The following is a 21,207-nucleotide window of genomic DNA, read 5'->3' on the forward strand; positions in this document are numbered from 1 at the left end:
ATTCCATGTCCCAGGAGATAGCACAACAAATATTTTCGTTTTAGCTTGACATTGATGGTGGGAAACCATCTGGTTCTCCCCCATCGATGTAAAAACTATGAACATCGACCATAATCTATCGATGTTTTATAAACATCGATGGTCATCCCTAATGAGAATTGCATCAACCAATCACATGGTCTAATTTCCAAACTAATTTGCATAAGGCATTTATTTGCTCTCCATAACTTATTTAGGTCCTTCCTCACCATAGTCTAATTGAAAACCTACGAAACCAGCCAAAGATGGTTGATAACAAGAATGTTCTTGACCAATTGGTTTGTTGGTTGAAGACTCTTGTATAATGGTCCCATCAAAAGTAGTAAAATAGAAAACTGTTGACTTGCCATTGATGTTGTTACATATTGGTGGTCATCCATTGTATTTGATGGACTGGCCTGTGGGCCATTCAGAATATGGGGGCGGGGCTTCACTGGTGTCGTGGGTGGAGCTATGCTCAGTGTCCCAGGAAATAGCAAAACAAAACTAGTAGTTTGAGCTTGACATTGATGGTGTGAAACCATCTGGTTCTCCCCCATCGATGTCAAAACTATTGAACATCGAACATAACCTATAGATGTTTTATAAACATCGATGGCCGATGGCCATCCCTAATGAGTATTGCATCAAACAATCAGATGGTCTAATTTCTAAACTAATTTGCATAAGGGCTTTCTTTGCTCTCCATAACTTACTTAGGTCTTTCCTCACCCTAGTCTTATTGAAAACCTACAAAACTAGCCAAAGATGGTGGGTGACAAGAACATTCACGACTGATTGTCTTGCTGGTTGAAGACTATCACATGATGGTCCCAGCTAAAGTAGTAAAATAGAAAACTGTTGACTGACAGTGCATAAACCAATCGGAATGGATTGTTTTGAATGAGTGTTAGTGATGGCCATTGTTGCCTTTGCCATAGATGTTGTTACCTATAGGTGGTCATCCATTGTATTTGACTGACTGGACCGTGGGCCAATCAGAACATGGGGGCGGGGCTTCACATGTTTCAGGGGGTGGAGCTATATTCCATGTCCCAGGAGATAGCACAACAAATCTTTTCGTTTTAGCTTGACATTGATGGTGGGAAACCATCTGGTTCTCCCCCATCGATGTAAAAACTATGAACATCGACCATAATCTATCGATGTTTTATAAACATCGATGGTCATCCCTAATGAGAATTGCATCAACTAATCACACGGTCTAATTTCCAAACTAATTTGCATAAGGAATTTATTTGCTCTCCATAACTTATTTCGGTCCTTCCTCACCATAGTCTAATTGAAAATCTACAAAACCAGCCAAAGATGGTTGATAACAAGAATGTTCTTGACCAATTGGTTTGTTGGTCGAAGACTGTTGTATGATGGTCCCATCAAAAGTAGTAAAATAGAAAACTGTTGACTTGCCATTGATGTTGTTACATATCGGTGGTCATCCATTGTATTTGATGGACTGGCCTGTGGGCCAATCAGAATATGGGGGCGGGGCTTCACTGGTGTCGTGGGTGGAGCTATGCTCAGTGTCCCAGGAAATAGCAAAACAAAACTAGTAGTTTGAGCTTGACATTGATGGTGTGAAACCATCTGGTTCTCCCCCATCGATGTCAAAACTATTGAACATCGACCATAACCTATAGATGTTTTATAAACATCGATGGCCGATGGCCATCCCTAATGAGTATTGCATCAAACAATCAGATGGTCTAATTTCTAAACTAATTTGCATAAGGGCTTTCTTTGCTCTCCATAACTTACTTAGGTCTTTCCTCACCCTAGTCTTATTGAAAACCTACAAAACTTGCCAAAGATGGTGGGTGACAAGAACATTCACGACTGATTGTCATGCTGGTTACAGACTATCACATGATGGTCCCAGCTAAAGTAGTAAAATAGAAAACTGTTGACTGACAGTGCATAAACCAATCGAATGGATTGTTTTGAATGAGTGTTAGTGATGGCAATTGTTGCCTTTGCCATCGATGTTGTTACCTATAGGTGGTCATCCTTTGTATTTGACTGACTGGACCGTGGGCCAATCAGAACACGGGGGCGGGGCTTCACATGTTTCAGGGGGTGGAGCTATATTCCATGTCCCAGGAGATAGCACAACAAATCTTTTCGTTTTAGCTTGACATTGATGGTGGGAAACCATCTGGTTCTCCCCCATCGATGTAAAAACTATGAACATCGACCATAATCTATCGATGTTTTATAAACATCGATGGTCATCCCTAATGAGTATTGCATTAACCAATCAGATGGTCTAATTTCTAAACTAATTTGCATAAGGGCTTTCTTTGCTCTCCATAACTTACTTAGGTCTTTCCTCACCCTAGTCTTATTGAAAACCTACAAAACTAGCCAAAGATGATGGGTGACAAGAACATTCACGACTGATTGTCTTGCTGGTTGAAGACTATCACATGATGGTCCCAGCTTAAGTAGTAAAATAGAAAACTGTGGACTGACAGTGCATAAACCAATCGAAATGGATTGTTTTGAATGAGTGTTAGTGATGGCCATTGTTGCCTTTGCCATCGATGTTGTTACCTATAGGTGGTCATCCATTGTATTTGACTGACTGGACCGTGGGCCAATCAGAACACGGGGGCGGGGCTTCACATGTTTCAGGGGGTGGAGCTATATTCCATGTCCCAGGAGATAGCACAACAAATCTTTTCGTTTTAGCTTGACATTGATGGTGGGAAACCATCTGGTTCTCCCCCATCGATGTAAAAACTATGAACATCGACCATAATCTATCGATGTTTTATAAACATCGATGGTCATCCCTAATGAGAATTGCATCAACCAATCACATGGTCTAATTTCCAAACTAATTTGCATAAGGCATTTATTTGCTCTCCATAACTTATTTAGGTCCTTCCTCACCATAGTCTAATTGAAAACCTACAAAACCAGCCAAAGATGGTTGATAACAAGCATGTTCTTGACCAATTTTTTTGTTGGTTGAAGACTGTTGTATGATGGTCCCATCAAAAGTAGTAAAATAGAAAACTGTTGACTTGCCATTGATGTTGTTACATATCGGTGGTCATCCATTGTATTTGATGTACTGGCCTGTGGGCCAATCAGAATATGGGGGGCGTGGTGTCACTGGTGTCGTGGGTGGAGCTATGCTCAGTGTCCCAGGAAATAGCAAAACAAAACTAGTAGTTTGAGCTTGACATTGATGGTGTGAAACCATCTGGTTCTCCCCCATCGATGTCAAAACTATTGAACATCGACCATAACCTATAGATGTTTTATAAACATCGATGGCCAATGGCCATCCCTAATGAGTATTGCATCAACCAATCAGATGGTCTAATTTCTAAACTCATTTGCATAAGGGCTTTATTTGCTCTCCATAACTTACTTAGGTCTTTCCTCACCCTAGTCTTATTGAAAACCTACAAAACTAGCCAAAGATGGTGGGTGACAAGAACATTCACGACTGATTGACTTGCTGGTTGAAGACTATCACATGATGGTCCCAGCTAAAGTAGTAAAATGGAAAACTGTTGATTGACAGTGCATAAACCAATTGGAATGGATTGTTTTGAATGAGTGTTAGTGATGGCCATTGTTGCCTTTGCCATCGATGTTGTTACCTATAGGTGGTCATCCATTGTATTTGACTGACTGGACCGTGGGCCAATCAGAACACGGGGGCGGGGCTATATTCCATGTCCCAGGAGATAGCACAACAAATCTTTTCGTTTTAGCTTGACATTGATGGTGGGAAACCATCTGGTTCTCCCCCATCGATGTAAAAACTATGAACATCGACCATAATCTATCGATGTTTTATAAACATCGATGGTCATCCCTAATGAGAATTGCATCAACCAATCACATGGTCTAATTTCCAAACTAATTTGCATAAGGAATTTATTTGCTCTCCATAACTTATTTAGGTCCTTCCTCACCATAGTCTAATTGAAAACCTACAAAACCAGCCAAAGATGGTTGATAACAAGAATGTTCTTGACCAATTGGTTTGTTGGTTGAAGACTGTTGTATGATGGTCCCATCAAAAGTAGTAAAATGGAAAACTGTTGACTTGCCATTGATGTTGTTACATATCGGTGGTCATCCATTGTATTTGATGGACTGGCCTGTGGGCCAATCAGAATATGGGGGTGGCGCTTCACTGGTGTCGTGGGTGGAGCTATGCTCAGTGTCCCAGGAAATAGCAAAACAAAACTAGTAGTTTGAGCTTTAAATTGATGGTGTGAAACCATCTGGTTCTCCCCCATCGATGTCAAAACTATTGAACATCGACCATAACCTATAGATGTTTTATAAACATCGATGGCCGATGGCCATCCCTAATGAGTATTGCATCAACCAATCAGATGGTCTAATTTCTAAACTAATTTGCATAAGGGCTTTATTTGCTCTCCATAACTTACTTAGGTCTTTCCTCACCCTAGTCTAATTGAAAACCTACAAAACTAGCCAAAGATGGTGGGTGACAAGAACATTCACGACTGATTGTCTTGCTGGTTGAAGACTATCACATGATGGTCCCAGCTAAAGTAGTAAAATAGAAAACTGTTGACTGACAGTGCATAAACCAATCGGAATGGATTGTTTTGAATGAGTGTTAGTGATGGCCATAGTTGCCTTTGCCATCGATGTTGTTACTTATAGGTGGTCATCCATTGTATTTGACTGACTGGACCGTGGGCCAATCAGAACACGGGGGCGGGGCTTCACATGTTTCAGGGGGCGGGGCTATATTCCATGTCCCAGGAGATAGCACAACAAATCTTTTCGTTTTAGCTTGACATTGATGGTGGGAAACCATCTGGTTCTCCCCCATCGATGTAAAAACTATGAACATCGACCATAATCTATCGATGTTTTATAAACATCGATGGTCATCCCTAATGAGAATTGCATCAACCAATCACATGGTCTAATTTCCAAACTAATTTGCATAAGGAATTTATTTGCTCTCCATAACTTATTTAGGTCCTTCCTCACCATAGTCTAATTGAAAACCTACAAAACCAGCCAAAGATGGTTGATAACAAGAATGTTCTTGACCAATTGGTTTGTTGGTTGAAGACTGTTGTATGATGGTCCCATCAAAAGTAGTAAAATGGAAAACTGTTGACTTGCCATTGATGTTGTTACATATCGGTGGTCATCCATTGTATTTGATGGACTGGCCTGTGGGCCAATCAGAATATGGGGGGCGGGGTGTCACTGGTGTCGTGGGTGGAGCTATGCTCAGTGTCCCAGGAAATAGCAAAACAAAACTAGTAGTTTGAGCTTTAAATTGATGGTGTGAAACCATCTGGTTCTCCCCCATCGATGTCAAAACTATTGAACATCGACCATAACCTATAGATGTTTTATAAACATCGATGGCCGATGGCCATCCCTAATGAGTATTGCATCAACCAATCAGATGGTCTAATTTCTAAACTAATTTGCATAAGGGCTTTATTTGCTCTCCATAACTTACTTAGGTCTTTCCTCACCCTAGTCTAATTGAAAACCTACAAAACTAGCCAAAGATGGTGGGTGACAAGAACATTCACGACTGATTGTCTTGCTGGTTGAAGACTATCACATGATGGTCCCAGCTAAAGTAGTAAAATAGAAAACTGTTGACTGACAGTGCATAAACCAATCGGAATGGATTGTTTTGAATGAGTGTTAGTGATGGCCATAGTTGCCTTTGCCATCGATGTTGTTACCTATAGGTGGTCATCCATTGTATTTGACTGACTGGACCGTGGGCCAATCAGAACACGGGGGCGGGGCTTCACATGTTTCAGGGGGCGGGGCTATATTCCATGTCCCAGGAGATAGCACAACAAATCTTTTCGTTTTAGCTTGACATTGATGGTGGGAAACCATCTGGTTCTCCCCCATCGATGTAAAAACTATGAACATCGACCATAATCTATCGATGTTTTATAAACATCGATGGTCATCCCTAATGAGAATTGCATCAACCAATCACATGGTCTAATTTCCAAACTAATTTGCATAAGGAATTTATTTGCTCTCCATAACTTATTTAGGTCCTTCCTCACCATAGTCTAATTGAAAACCTACAAAACCAGCCAAAGATGGTTGATAACAAGAATGTTCTTGACCAATTGGTTTGTTGGTTGAAGACTGTTGTATGATGGTCCCATCAAAAGTAGTAAAATGGAAAACTGTTGACTTGCCATTGATGTTGTTACATATCGGTGGTCATCCATTGTATTTGATGGACTGGCCTGTGGGCCAATCAGAATATGGGGGTGGCGCTTCACTGGTGTCGTGGGTGGAGCTATGCTCAGTGTCCCAGGAAATAGCAAAACAAAACTAGTAGTTTGAGCTTTAAATTGATGGTGTGAAACCATCTGGTTCTCCCCCATCGATGTCAAAACTATTGAACATCGACCATAACCTATAGATGTTTTATAAACATCGATGGCCGATGGCCATCCCTAATGAGTATTGCATCAACCAATCAGATGGTCTAATTTCTAAACTAATTTGCATAAGGGCTTTATTTGCTCTCCATAACTTACTTAGGTCTTTCCTCACCCTAGTCTAATTGAAAACCTACAAAACTAGCCAAAGATGGTGGGTGACAAGAACATTCACGACTGATTGTCTTGCTGGTTGAAGACTATCACATGATGGTCCCAGCTAAAGTAGTAAAATAGAAAACTGTTGACTGACAGTGCATAAACCAATCGGAATGGATTGTTTTGAATGAGTGTTAGTGATGGCCATAGTTGCCTTTGCCATCGATGTTGTTACCTATAGGTGGTCATCCATTGTATTTGACTGACTGGACCGTGGGCCAATCAGAACACGGGGGCGGGGCTTCACATGTTTCAGGGGGTGGAGCTATATTCCATGTCCCAGGAGATAGCACAACAAATCTTTTCGTTTTAGCTTGACATTGATGGTGGGAAACCATCTGGTTCTCCCCCATCGATGTAAAAACTATGAACATCGACCATAATCTATCGATGTTTTATAAACATCGATGGTAATCCCTAATGAGAATTGCATCAACCAATCACATGGTCTAATTTCCAAACTAATTTGCATAAGGCATTTATTTGCTCTCCATAACTTATTTAGGTCCTTCCTCACCATAGTCTAATTGAAAACCTACAAAACCAGCCAAAGATGGTTGATAACAAGAATGTTCTTGACCAATTTTTTTGTTGGTTGAAGACTGTTGTATGATGGTCCCATCAAAAGTAGTAAAATAGAAAACTGTTGACTTGCCATTGATGTTGTTACATATCGGTGGTCATCCATTGTATTTGATGTACTGGCCTGTGGGCCAATCAGAATATGGGGGGCGGGGTGTCACTGGTGTCGTGGGTGGAGCTATGCTCAGTGTCCCAGGAAATAGCAAAACAAAACTAGTAGTTTGAGCTTGACATTGATGGTGTGAAACCATCTGGTTCTCCCCCATCGATGTCAAAACTATTGAACATCGACCATAACCTATAGATGTTTTATAAACATCGATGGCCGATGGCCATCCCTAATGAGTATTGCATCAACCAATCAGATGGTCTAATTTCTAAACTAATTTGCATAAGGGCTTTATTTGCTCTCCATAACTTACTTAGGTCTTTCCTCACCCTAGTCTTATTGAAAACCTACAAAACTAGCCAAAGATGGTGGGTGACAAGAACATTCACGACTGATTGGCTTGCTGGTTGAAGACTATCACATGATGGTCCCAGCTAAAGTAGTATAATAGAAAACTGTTGACTGACAGTGCATAAACCAATTGGAATGGATTGTTTTGAATGAGTGTTAGTGATGGCCATTGTTGCCTTTGCCATCGATGTTGTTACCTATAGGTGGTCATCCATTGTATTTGACTGACTGGACCGTGGGCCAATCAGAACACGGGGCGGGGCTATATTCCATGTCCCAGGAGATAGCACAACAAATCTTTTCGTTTTAGCTTGACATTGATGGTGGGAAACCATCTGGTTCTCCCCCATCGATGTAAAAACTATGAACATCGACCATAATCTATCGATGTTTTATAAACATCGATGGTCATCCCTAATGAGTATTGCATTAACTAATAACATGGTCTAATTTCCAAACTAATTTGCATAAGGAATTTATTTGCTCTCCATAACTTATTTAGGTCCTTCCTCACCATAGTCTAATTGAAAACTTACAAAACCAGCCAAAGATGGTTGATAACAAGAATGTTCTTGACCAATTGGTTTGTTGGTTGAAGACTGTTGTATGATGGTCCCATCAAAAGTAGTAAAATGGAAAACTGTTGACTTGCCATTGATGTTGTTACATATCGGTGGTCATCCTTTGTATTTGATGGACTGGCCTGTGGGCCAATCAGAATATGGGGGCGGGGCTTCACTGGTGTCGTGGGTGGAGCTATGCTCAGTGTCCCAGGAAATAGCAAAACAAAACTAGTAGTTTGAGCTTGACATTGATGGTGTGAAACCATCTAGTTCTCCCCCATCGATGTCAAAACTATTGAACATCGACCATAACCTATAGATGTTTTATAAACATCGATGGCCGATGGCCGATGGCCATCCCTAATGAGTATTGCATCAACCAATCAGATGGTCTAATTTCTAAACTAATTTGCATAAGGGATTTATTTGCTCTCCATAACTTACTTAGGTCTTTCCTCACCCTAGTCTTATTGAAAACCTACAAAACTAGCCAAAGATGGTGGGTGACAAGAACATTCACGACTGATTGTCTTGCTGGTTGAAGACTATCACATGATGGTCCCGGCTAAAGTAGTAAAATAGAAAACTGTTGACTGACAGTGCATAAACCAATCGGAATGGATTGTTTTGAATGAGTGTTAGTGATGGCCATTGTTGCCTTTGCCATCGATGTTGTTACCTATAGGTGGTCATCCATTGTATTTGACTGACTGGACCGTGGGCCAATCAGAACACGGGGGCGGGGCTTCACATGTTTCAGGGGGTGGAGCTATATTCCATGTCCCAGGAGATAGCACAACAAATCTTTTCGTTTTAGCTTGACATTGATGGTGGGAAACCATCTGGTTCTCCCCCATCGATGTAAAAACTATGAACATCGACCATAATCTATCGATGTTTTATAAACATCGATGGTCATCCCTAATGAGAATTGCATCAACCAATCACATGGTCTAATTTCCAAACTAATTTGCATAAGGAATTTATTTGCTCTCCATAACTTATTTAGGTCCTTCCTCACCATAGTCTAATTGAAAACCTACAAAACCAGCCAAAGATGGTTGATAACAAGAATGTTCTTGACCAATTGGTTTGTTAGTTGAAGACTGTTGTATGATGGTCCCATCAAAAGTAGTAAAATGGAAAACTGTTGACTTGCCATTGATGTTGTTACATATCGGTGGTCATCCATTGTATTTGATGGACTGGCCTGTGGGCCAATCAGAATATGGGGGTGGCGCTTCACTGGTGTCGTGGGTGGAGCTATGCTCAGTGTCCCAGGAAATAGCAAAACAAAACTAGTAGTTTGAGCTTGACATTGATGGTGTGAAACCATCTGGTTCTCCCCCATCGATGTCAAAACTACTGAACATCGACCATAACCTATAGATGTTTTATAAACATCGATGGCCGATGGCCATCCCTAATGAGTATTGCATCAACCAATCAGATGGTCTAATTTCTAAACTAATTTGCATAAGGGCTTTATTTGCTCTCCATAACTTACTTAGGTCTTTCCTCACCCTAGTCTTATTGAAAACCTACAAAACTAGCCAAAGATGGTGGGTGACAAGAACATTCACGACTGATTGTCTTGCTGGTTGAAGACTATCACATGATGGTCCCAGCTAAAGTAGTAAAATAGAACACTGTTGACTGACAGTGCATAAACCAATCGGAATGGATTGTTTTGAATGAGTGTTAGTGATGGCTATTGTTGCCTTTGCCATCGATGTTGTTACCTATAGGTGGTCATCCATTGTATTTGACTGACTGGACCGTGGGCCAATCAGAACACGGGGGCGGGGCTTCACATGTTTCAGGGGGTGGAGCTATATTCCATGTCCCAGGAGATAGCACAACAAATCTTTTTGTTTTAGCTTGACATTGATGGTGGGAAACCATCTGGTTCTCCCCCATCGATGTAAAAACTATGAACATCGACCATAATCTATCGATGTTTTATAAACATCGATGGTCATCCCTAATGAGAATTGCATCAACCAATCACACGGTCTAATTTCCAAACTAATTTGCATAAGGAGATTATTTGCTCTCCATAACTTATTTAGGTCCTTCCTCACCATAGTCTAATTGAAAATCTACAAAACCAGCCAAAGATGGTTGATAACAAGAATGTTCTTGACCAATTTTTTTGTTGGTCGAAGACTGTTGTATGATGGTCCCATCAAAAGTAGTAAAATAGAAAACTGTTGACTTGCCATTGATGTTGTTACATATCGGTGGTCATCCATTGTATTTGATGGACTGGCCTGTGGGCCAATCAGAATATGGGGGCGGGGCTTCACTGGTGTCATGGGTGGAGCTATGCTCAGTGTCCCAGGAAATAGCAAAAACAAAACTAGTAGTTTGAGCTTGACATTGATGGTGTGAAACCATCTGGTTCTCCCCCATCGATGTCAAAACTATTGAACATCGACCATAACCTATAGATGTTTTATAAACATCGATGGCCGATGGCCATCCCTAATGAGTATTGCATCAACCAATCAGATGGTCTAATTTCTAAACTAATTTGCATAAGGGCTTTATTTGCTCTCCATAACTTACTTAGGTCTTTCCTCACCCTAGTCTTATTGAAAACCTACAAAACTAGCCAAAGATGGTGGGTGACAAGAACATTCACGACTGATTGGCTTGCTGGTTGAAGACTATCACATGATGGTCCCAGCTAAAGTAGTATAATAGAAAACTGTTGACTGACAGTGCATAAACCAATTGGAATGGATTGTTTTGAATGAGTGTTAGTGATGGCCATTGTTGCCTTTGCCATCGATGTTGTTACCTATAGGTGGTCATCCATTGTATTTGACTGACTGGACCGTGGGCCAATCAGAACACGGGGGCGGGGCTTCACATGTTTCAGGGGGTGGAGCTATATTCCATGTCCCAGGAGATAGCACAACAAATCTTTTCGTTTTAGCTTGACATTGATGGTGGGAAACCATCTGGTTCTCCCCCATCGATGTAAAAACTATGAACATCGACCATAATCTATCGATGTTTTATAAACATCGATGGTCATCCCTAATGAGAATTGCATCAACCAATCACATGGTCTAATTTCCAAACTAATTTGCATAAGGCATTTATTTGCTCTCCATAACTTATTTAGGTCCTTCCTCACCATAGTCTAATTGAAAACCTACAAAACCAGCCAAAGATGGTTGATAACAAGAATGTTCTTGACCAATTTTTTTGTTGGTTGAAGACTGTTGTATGATGGTCCCATCAAAAGTAGTAAAATAGAAAACTGTTGACTTGCCATTGATGTTGTTACATATCGGTGGTCATCCATTGTATTTGATGTACTGGCCTGTGGGCCAATCAGAATATGGGGGGCGGGGTGTCACTGGTGTCGTGGGTGGAGCTATGCTCAGTGTCCCAGGAAATAGCAAAACAAAACTAGTAGTTTGAGCTTGACATTGATGGTGTGAAACCATCTGGTTCTCCCCCATCGATGTCAAAACTATTGAACATCGACCATAACCTATAGATGTTTTATAAACATCGATGGCCAATGGCCATCCCTAATGAGTATTGCATCAACCAATCAGATGGTCTAATTTCTAAACTCATTTGCATAAGGGCTTTATTTGCTCTCCATAACTTACTTAGGTCTTTCCTCACCCTAGTCTTATTGAAAACCTACAAAACTAGCCAAAGATGGTGGGTGACAAGAACATTCACGACTGATTGACTTGCTGGTTGAAGACTATCACATGATGGTCCCAGCTAAAGTAGTAAAATAGAAAACTGTTGATTGACAGTGCATAAACCAATTGGAATGGATTGTATTGAATGAGTGTTAGTGATGGCCATTGTTGCCTTTGCCATCGATGTTGTTACCTATAGGTGGTCATCCATTGTATTTGACTGACTGGACCGTGGGCCAATCAGAACACGGGGGCGGGGCTATATTCCATGTCCCAGGAGATAGCACAACAAATCTTTTCGTTTTAGCTTGACATTGATGGTGGGAAACCATCTGGTTCTCCCCCATCGATGTAAAAACTATGAACATCGACCATAATCTATCGATGTTTTATAAACATCGATGGTCATCCCTAATGAGAATTGCATCAACCAATCACATGGTCTAATTTCCAAACTAATTTGCATAAGGAATTTATTTGCTCTCCATAACTTATTTAGGTCCTTCCTCACCATAGTCTAATTGAAAACCTACAAAACCAGCCAAAGATGGTTGATAACAAGAATGTTCTTGACCAATTGGTTTGTTGGTTGAAGACTGTTGTATGATGGTCCCATCAAAAGTAGTAAAATGGAAAACTGTTGACTTGCCATTGATGTTGTTACATATCGGTGGTCATCCATTGTATTTGATGGACTGGCCTGTGGGCCAATCAGAATATGGGGGTGGCGCTTCACTGGTGTCGTGGGTGGAGCTATGCTCAGTGTCCCAGGAAATAGCAAAACAAAACTAGTAGTTTGAGCTTGACATTGATGGTGTGAAACCATCTGGTTCTCCCCCATCGATGTCAAAACTATTGAACATCGACCATAACCTATAGATGTTTTATAAACATCGATGGCCGATGGCCATCCCTAATGAGTATTGCATCAACCAATCAGATGGTCTAATTTCTAAACTAATTTGCATAAGGGCTTTATTTGCTCTCCATAACTTACTTAGGTCTTTCCTCACCCTAGTCTTATTGAAAACCTACAAAACTAGCCAAAGATGGTGGGTGACAAGAACATTCACGACTGATTGTCTTGCTGGTTGAAGACTATCACATGATGGTCCCAGCTATAGTAGTAAAATAGAACACTGTTGACTGACAGTGCATAAACCAATCGGAATGGATTGTTTTGAATGAGTGTTAGTGATGGCTATTGTTGCCTTTGCCATCGATGTTGTTACCTATAGGTGGTCATCCATTGTATTTGACTGACTGGACCGTGGGCCAATCAGAACACGGGGGCGGGGCTTCACATGTTTCAGGGGGTGGAGCTATATTCCATGTCCCAGGAGATAGCACAACAAATCTTTTCGTTTTAGCTTGACATTGATGGTGGGAAACCATCTGGTTCTCCCCCATCGATGTAAAAACTATGAACATCGACCATAATCTATCTAAGTTTTATAAACATCGATGGTCATCCCTAATGAGTATTGCATTAACCAATCAGATGGTCTAATTTCTAAACTAATTTGCATAAGGGCTTTCTTTGCTCTCCATAACTTACTTAGGTCTTTCCTCACCCTAGTCTTATTGAAAACCTACAAAACTAGCCAAAGATGATGGATGACAAGAACATTCACGACTGATTGTCTTGCTGGTTGAAGACTATCACATGATGGTCCCAGCTTAAGTAGTAAAATAGAAAACTGTGGACTGACAGTGCATAAACCAATCGAAATGGATTGTTTTGAATGAGTGTTAGTGATGGCCATTGTTGCCTTTGCCATCGATGTTGTTACCTATAGGTGGTCATCCATTGTATTTGACTGACTGGACCGTGGGCCAATCAGAACACGGGGGCGGGGCTATATTCCATGTCCCAGGAGATAGCACAACAAATCTTTTCGTTTTAGCTTGACATTGATGGTGGGAAACCATCTGGTTCTCCCCCATCGATGTAAAAACTATGAACATCGACCATAATCTATCGATGTTTTATAAACATCGATGGTCATCCCTAATGAGAATTGCATCAACCAATCACATGGTCTAATTTCCAAACTAATTTGCATAAGGAATTTATTTGCTCTCCATAACTTATTTAGGTCCTTCCTCACCATAGTCTAATTGAAAACCTACAAAACCAGCCAAAGATGGTTGATAACAAGAATGTTCTTGACCAATTGGTTTGTTGGTTGAAGACTGTTGTATGATGGTCCCATCAAAAGTAGTAAAATGGAAAACTGTTGACTTGCCATTGATGTTGTTACATATCGGTGGTCATCCATTGTATTTGATGGACTGGCCTGTGGGCCAATCAGAATATGGGGGTGGCGCTTCACTGGTGTCGTGGGTGGAGCTATGCTCAGTGTCCCAGGAAATAGCAAAACAAAACTAGTAGTTTGAGCTTGACATTGATGGTGTGAAACCATCTGGTTCTCCCCCATCGATGTCAAAACTATTGAACATCGACCATAACCTATAGATGTTTTATAAACATCGATGGCCGATGGCCATCCCTAATGAGTATTGCATCAACCAATCAGATGGTCTAATTTCTAAACTAATTTGCATAAGGGCTTTATTTGCTCTCCATAACTTACTTAGGTCTTTCCTCACCCTAGTCTAATTGAAAACCTACAAAACTAGCCAAAGATGGTGGGTGACAAGAACATTCACGACTGATTGTCTTGCTGGTTGAAGACTATCACATGATGGTCCCAGCTAAAGTAGTAAAATAGAACACTGTTGACTGACAGTGCATAAACCAATCGGAATGGATTGTTTTGAATGAGTGTTAGTGATGGCCATTGTTGCCTTTGCCATCAATGTTGTTACCTATAGGTGGTCATCCATTGTATTTGACTGACTGGACCGTGGGCCAATCAGAACACGGGGGCGGGGCTTCACATGTTTCAGGGGGTGGAGCTATATTCCATGTCCCAGGAGATAGCACAACAAATCTTTTCGTTTTAGCTTGACATTGATGGTGGGAAACCATCTGGTTCTCCCCCATCGATGTAAAAACTATGAACATCGACCATAATCTATCGATGTTTTATAAACATCGATGGTAATCCCTAATGAGAATTGCATCAACCAATCACATGGTCTAATTTCCAAACTAATTTGCATAAGGCATTTATTTGCTCTCCATAACTTATTTAGGTCCTTCCTCACCATAGTCTAATTGAAAACCTACAAAACCAGCCAAAGATGGTTGATAACAAGAATGTTCTTGACCAATTTTTTTGTTGGTTGAAGACTGTTGTATGATGGTCCCATCAAAAGTAGTAAAATAGAAAACTGTTGACTTGCCATTGATGTTGTTACATATCGGTGGTCATCCATTGTATTTGATGTACTGGCCTGTGGGCCAATCAGAATATGGGGGGCGGGGTGTCACTGGTGTCGTGGGTGGAGCTATGCTCAGTGTCCCAGGAAATAGCAAAACAAAACTAGTAGTTTGAGCTTGACATTGATGGTGTGAAACCATCTGGTTCTCCCCCATCGATGTCAAAACTATTGAACATCGACCATAACCTATAGATGTTTTATAAACATCGATGGCCGATGGCCATCCCTAATGAGTATTGCATCAACCAATCAGATGGTCTAATTTCTAAACTAATTTGCATAAGGGCTTTATTTGCTCTCCATAACTTACTTAGGTCTTTCCTCACCCTAGTCTTATTGAAAACCTACAAAACTAGCCAAAGATGGTGGGTGACAAGAACATTCACGACTGATTGGCTTGCTGGTTGAAGACTATCACATGATGGTCCCAGCTAAAGTAGTATAATAGAAAACTGTTGACTGACAGTGCATAAACCAATTGGAATGGATTGTTTTGAATGAGTGTTAGTGATGGCCATTGTTGCCTTTGCCATCAATGTTGTTACCTATAGGTGGTCATCCATTGTATTTGACTGACTGGACCGTGGGCCAATCAGAACACGGGGCGGGGCTATATTCCATGTCCCAGGAGATAGCACAACAAATCTTTTCGTTTTAGCTTGACATTGATGGTGGGAAACCATCTGGTTCTCCCCCATCGATGTAAAAACTATGAACATCGACCATAATCTATCGATGTTTTATAAACATCGATGGTCATCCCTAATGAGTATTGCATTAACTAATCACATGGTCTAATTTCCAAACTAATTTGCATAAGGAATTTATTTGCTCTCCATAACTTATTTAGGTCCTTCCTCACCATAGTCTAATTGAAAACTTACAAAACCAGCCAAAGATGGTTGATAACAAGAATGTTCTTGACCAATTGGTTTGTTGGTTGAAGACTGTTGTATGATGGTCCCATCAAAAGTAGTAAAATGGAAAACTGTTGACTTGCCATTGATGTTGTTACATATCGGTGGTCATCCATTGTATTTGATGGACTGGCCTGTGGGCCAATCAGAATATGGGGGCGGGGCTTCACTGGTGTCGTGGGTGGAGCTATGCTCAGTGTCCCAGGAAATAGCAAAACAAAACTAGTAGTTTGAGCTTGACATTGATGGTGTGAAACCATCTAGTTCTCCCCCATCGATGTCAAAACTATTGAACATCGACCATAACCTATAGATGTTTTATAAACATCGATGGCCGATGGCCGATGGCCATCCCTAATGAGTATTGCATCAACCAATCAGATGGTCTAATTTCTAAACTAATTTGCATAAGGGATTTATTTGCTCTCCATAACTTACTTAGGTCTTTCCTCACCCTAGTCTTATTGAAAACCTACAAAACTAGCCAAAGATGGTGGGTGACAAGAACATTCACGATTGATTGTCTTGCTGGTTGAAGACTATCACATGATGGTCCCGGCTAAAGTAGTAAAATAGAAAACTGTTGACTGACAGTGCATAAACCAATCGGAATGGATTGTTTTGAATGAGTGTTAGTGATGGCCATTGTTGCCTTTGCCATCGATGTTGTTACCTATAGGTGGTCATCCATTGTATTTGACTGACTGGACCGTGGGCCAATCAGAACACGGGGGCGGGGCTTCACATGTTTCAGGGGGTGGAGCTATATTCCATGTCCCAGGAGATAGCACAACAAATCTTTTCGTTTTAGCTTGACATTGATGGTGGGAAACCATCTGGTTCTCCCCCATCGATGTAAAAACTATGAACATCGACCATAATCTATCGATTTTTTATAAACATCGATGGTCATCCCTAATGAGAATTGCATCAACCAATCACATGGTCTAATTTCCAAACTAATTTGCATAAGGCATTTATTTGCTCTCCATAACTTATTTAGGTCCTTCCTCACCATAGTCTAATTGAAAACCTACAAAACCAGCCAAAGATGGTTGATAACAAGAATGTTCTTGACCAATTGGTTTGTTAGTTGAAGACTGTTGTATGATGGTCCCATCAAAAGTAGTAAAATGGAAAACTGTTGACTTGCCATTGATGTTGTTACATATCGGTGGTCATCCATTGTATTTGATGGACTGGCCTGTGGGCCAATCAGAATATGGGGGTGGCGCTTCACTGGTGTCGTGGGTGGAGCTATGCTCAGTGTCCCAGGAAATAGCAAAACAAAACTAGTAGTTTGAGCTTGACATTGATGGTGTGAAACCATCTGGTTCTCCCCCATCGATGTCAAAACTACTGAACATCGACCATAACCTATAGATGTTTTATAAACATCGATGGCCGATGGCCGATGGCCATCCCTAATGAGTATTGCATCAACCAATCAGATGGTCTAATTTCTAAACTAATTTGCATAAGGGCTTTATTTGCTCTCCATAACTTACTTAGGTCTTTCCTCACCCTAGTCTTATTGAAAACCTACAAAACTAGCCAAAGATGGTGGGTGACAAGAACATTCACGACTGATTGTCTTGCTGGTTGAAGACTATCACATGATGGTCCCAGCTAAAGTAGTAAAATAGAACACTGTTGACTGACAGTGCATAAACCAATCGGAATGGATTGTTTTGAATGAGTGTTAGTGATGGCTATTGTTGCCTTTGCCATCGATGTTGTTACCTATAGGTGGTCATCCATTGTATTTGACTGACTGGACCGTGGGCCAATCAGAACACGGGGGCGGGGCTTCACATGTTTCAGGGGGTGGAGCTATATTCCATGTCCCAGGAGATAGCACAACAAATCTTTTCGTTTTAGCTTGACATTGATGGTGGGAAACCATCTGGTTCTCCCCCATCGATGTAAAAACTATGAACATCGACCATAATCTATCGATGTTTTATAAACATCGATGGTCATCCCTAATGAGAATTGCATCAACCAATCACATGGTCTAATTTCCAAACTAATTTGCATAAGGCATTTATTTGCTCTCCATAACTTATTTAGGTCCTTCCTCACCATAGTCTAATTGAAAACCTACAAAACCAGCCAAAGATGGTTGATAACAGGAATGTTCTTGACCAATTTTTTTGTTGGTTGAAGACTGTTGTATGATGGTCCCATCAAAAGTAGTAAAATAGAAAACTGTTGACTTGCCATTGATGTTGTTACATATCGGTGGTCATCCATTGTATTTGATGTACTGGCCTGTGGGCCAATCAGAATATGGGGGGCGGGGTGTCACTGGTGTCGTGGGTGGAGCTATGCTCAGTGTCCCAGGAAATAGCAAAACAAAACTAGTAGTTTGAGCTTGACATTGATGGTGTGAAACCATCTGGTTCTCCCCCATCGATGTCAAAACTATTGAACATCGACCATAACCTATAGATGTTTTATAAACATCGATGGCCAATGGCCATCCCTAATGAGTATTGCATCAACCAATCAGATGGTCTAATTTCTAAACTCATTTGCATAAGGGCTTTATTTGCTCTCCATAACTTACTTAGGTCTTTCCTCACCCTAGTCTTATTGAAAACCTACAAAACTAGCCAAAGATGGTGGGTGACAAGAACATTCACGACTGATTGACTTGCTGGTTGAAGACTATCACATGATGGTCCCAGCTAAAGTAGTAAAATAGAAAACTGTTGATTGACAGTGCATAAACCAATTGGAATGGATTGTTTTGAATGAGTGTTAGTGATGGCCATTGTTGCCTTTGCCATCGATGTTGTTACCTATAGGTGGTCATCCATTGTATTTGACTGACTGGACCGTGGGCCAATCAGAACACGGGGGCGGGGCTATATTCCATGTCCCAGGAGATAGCACAACAAATCTTTTCGTTTTAGCTTGACATTGATGGTGGGAAACCATCTGGTTCTCCCCCATCGATGTAAAAACTATGAACATCGACCATAATCTATCGATGTTTTATAAACATCGATGGTCATCCCTAATGAGAATTGCATCAACCAATCACATGGTCTAATTTCCAAACTAATTTGCATAAGGAATTTATTTGCTCTCCATAACTTATTTAGGTCCTTCCTCACCATAGTCTAATTGAAAACCTACAAAACCAGCCAAAGATGGTTGATAACAAGAATGTTCTTGACCAATTGGTTTGTTGGTTGAAGACTGTTGTATGATGGTCCCATCAAAAGTAGTAAAATGGAAAACTGTTGACTTGCCATTGATGTTGTTACATATCGGTGGTCATCCATTGTATTTGATGGACTGGCCTGTGGGCCAATCAGAATATGGGGGTGGCGCTTCACTGGTGTCGTGGGTGGAGCTATGCTCAGTGTCCCAGGAAATAGCAAAACAAAACTAGTAGTTTGAGCTTGACATTGATGGTGTGAAACCATCTGGTTCTCCCCCATCGATGTCAAAACTATTGAACATCGAACATAACCTATAGATGTTTTATAAACATCGATGGCCGATGGCCATCCCTAATGAGTATTGCATCAAACAATCAGATGGTCTAATTTCTAAACTAATTTGCATAAGGGCTTTATTTGCTCTCCATAACTTACTTAGGTCTTTCCTCACCCTAGTCTTATTGAAAACCTACAAAACTAGCCAAAGATGGTGGGTGACAAGAACATTCACGACTGATTGTCTTGCTGGTTGAAGACTATCACATGATGGTCCCAGCTATAGTAGTAAAATAGAACACTGTTGACTGACAGTGCATAAACCAATCGGAATGGATTGTTTTGAATGAGTGTTAGTGATGGCTATTGTTGCCTTTGCCATCGATGTTGTTACCTATAGGTGGTCATCCATTGTATTTGACTGACTGGACCGTGGGCCAATCAGAACACGGGGGCGGGGCTTCACATGTTTCAGGGGGTGGAGCTATATTCCATGTCCCAGGAGATAGCACAACAAATCTTTTCGTTTTAGCTTGACATTGATGGTGGGAAACCATCTGGTTCTCCCCCATCGATGTAAAAACTATGAACATCGACCATAATCTATCGATGCTTTATAAACATCGATGGTCATCCCTAATGAGAATTGCTTCAACCAATCACATGGTCTAATTTCCAAACTAATTTGCATAAGGCATTTATTTGCTCTCCATAACTTATTTAGGTCCTTCCTCACCATAGTCTAATTGAAAACCTACAAAACCAGCCAAAGATGGTTGATAACAAGAATGTTCTTGACCAATTTTTTTGTTGGTTGAAGACTGTTGTATGATGGTCCCATCAAAAGTAGTAAAATAGAAAACTGTTGACTTGCCATTGATGTTGTTACATATCAGTGGTCATCCATTGTATTTGATGTACTGGCCTGTGGGCCAATCAGAATATGGGGGGCGGGGTGTCACTGGTGTCGTGGGTGGAGCTATGCTCAGTGTCCCAGGAAATAGCAAAACAAAACTAGTAGTTTGAGCTTGACATTGATGGTGTGAAACCATCTGGTTCTCCCCCATCGATGTCAAAACTATTGAACATCGACCATAACCTATAGATGTTTTATAAACATCGATGGCCAATGGCCATCCCTAATGAGTATTGCATCAACCAATCAGATGGTCTAATTTCTAAACTAATTTGCATAAGGCATTTATTTGCTCTCCATAACTTACTTAGGTCTTTCCTCACCCTAGTCTTATTGAAAACCTACAAAACTAGCCAAAGATGGTGGATGACAAGAACATTCACGACTGATTGTCTTGCTGGTTGAAGACTATCACATGATGGTCACAGCTAAAGTAGTAAAATAGAAAACTGTTGACTGACAGTGCATAAACCAATCGGAATGGATTGTTTTGAATGAGTGTTAGTGATGGCCATTGTTGCCTTTGCCATCGATGTTGTTACCTATAGGTGGTCATCCATTGTATTTGACTGACTGGACCGTGGGCCAATCAGAACACGGGGGCGGGGCTTCACATGTTTCAGGGGGTGGAGCTATATTCCA

Source organism: Crinia signifera, chromosome 9 (assembly GCF_055691185.1).
Source record: "Crinia signifera chromosome 9, ASM5569118v1, whole genome shotgun sequence".
NCBI lineage: Eukaryota > Metazoa > Chordata > Amphibia > Anura > Myobatrachidae > Crinia > Crinia signifera.